The sequence below is a fragment of the Solanum tuberosum genome, unplaced genomic scaffold (assembly GCF_000226075.1).
Source record: "Solanum tuberosum cultivar DM 1-3 516 R44 unplaced genomic scaffold, SolTub_3.0 scf00098, whole genome shotgun sequence".
NCBI classification, from domain to species: Eukaryota; Viridiplantae; Streptophyta; class Magnoliopsida; order Solanales; family Solanaceae; genus Solanum; species Solanum tuberosum.
The window spans coordinates 889,814-891,882 of NW_006239026.1; positions in this window are offsets into that span (position 1 = coordinate 889,814).

The following is a 2,069-nucleotide window of genomic DNA, read 5'->3' on the forward strand; positions in this document are numbered from 1 at the left end:
TAAGGTGGGGGGGGGGGGGGGGGTATATGCCCATGTGATTACACGTTTTGTTTTCTCTAAAAGTCAATGAGAAATATCAATTTAGGAATACTCTGGTGCGGATCGATTGTTACTTTCTTAATTAAAAATTTTGAATTCGAGTTTTGAGTATAATTTTTATTTTTGGTAGGGTGCACTTTCCTCCGTATAGGATCCTATGTAAAGCGAGTTTGAAACAGTTAGATTCCAATATAGATATTGCACACTGAATGAATTTTTTTTTAAAATGTATAATAATTTAGAGGTAAGAGGAGGGGATGATCTTTTTTGTTATTCAAGCACACGATAGTCAGGTTCCAATACAGATATTGGACACTGAATGAAAAATTAAAAAAATATGTAATAATTTAGAGGTAAGGGGAGGGGATGATCTTTTTGTTATTCATGCGCATTTGATATTCGTATTAAGTTTCTAATTAATTATCTGACGAAGAAATGCTCTGTATTAAAATAATTTTTCATTCATAAAATTTGAAATCGAGACTTTTAATAAAAGATAATGAAGTTTCATCCATTTTACCACAATATATAGTGTTGGAAAAGGGATGTTGTGAACTACGATTAATTATCACTACTTTTTAACATATTATTACTACGTATACATTTTTTCTTTCTAATTTTTCATAGCATAAGATTTATAATTATAAATAATTTAATACTGAAAGTTTTCTTATAGTCACACTAATTAAATAACTAAAATTTATTTTAAATAATAATTTTTTTTCAAAAATACTCTTAAACTTTATATTAAATTAAACTATATCATATAAACGGAAGGAAAAAAAATATTCAAGAGTGTTTGTTAGGTAGAGTATTCTAGTGGGAAACTATCATCATCATCCATATAGACTATAGTTAAGGGCTGAAATAAACAAAATAAAAATGGCCAAATTTGTAATTTAACAAAGAGATAAGATTTTCAAATTGTGGATATACTTTCAAATTAAATATCATTTCTAAAATTAGAGTGTTTCTATTTTTTTTTCTTACTAAAATGATAAAGTTTGTCTTCTTTTTTTAATTCTAAATGTAGGTTTTGGGAAAATGCCTTTTCACTTAGAAATACTATATTTATAGTTTGAGAAAAACACAACTTTCTCAAAATAAATAAGAGATGTTTTAGATTGCGTTTTTAAAATCTCAAATTCAATCTACGTGAATGAGAAAATATATCTTAATAAGGTGTATTTCCCCCCTTTTAATGATGGACTTTATACGGTAAAATTTAAATTTATTGAAAATCGAAAGTAGATACCGAACAACAGATAACCACGGAAAAAAAAATTGTGATTATTAATCAGAAATTTCAAACTTTTAACTTTATATAAAGTAAAGATGAGAATTTTAAGGAATTAAGAAATTTATTGTAAAGATATATAAGTGAATCAAATGAAATGGCTAACAGCTCATAAAGACAACAAACTATCCTAGCTAAAAGAATAGAATAATTCTCTTTAATGTATTTTTTTTAAAGAAAAAAAATATTTTTTTTAAATGGAGTAATTAATTTTGATTATGAGATATTTGTTTTGCTATAAATACCTTTTAAAAAAATAAATTAATTTAATAATGCAAACAAATAAATAAGAGATGTTTGTTAGTGCATAAGAGAAGAAAAACAAAATAGACTTTTGTTTTTACGTGTAAGAAAGAAATTAAAAGATTATATCATCTAAACTTACAAATTGGTGGATGGATGACCTAATAATTTGAGCTTTCTCTCACATACGCACATAGAGGGTGTGTTGAGTGTTATACCGGAGAAAAATATTTTTAAATTTTTTCTTGTTTGTTTAATTAATTTTTAGAAAATATTTTCTCTACGAAAATACTGAAGTTGCTTAAAGAGAATCGGTGAAGATTAATATACAAAATTATACTGATCAGTACATATGATTCGAGTAAAGTATCAATGTAAGGAAAATGATTTTCTCAATAGAAATAGAAAAAATATGTCTTACAACTTACAAGTGATTCCGTATGGATTGTGTTTTCCCACTCTCCAACACGAGCATTATCTTCATTCCCTC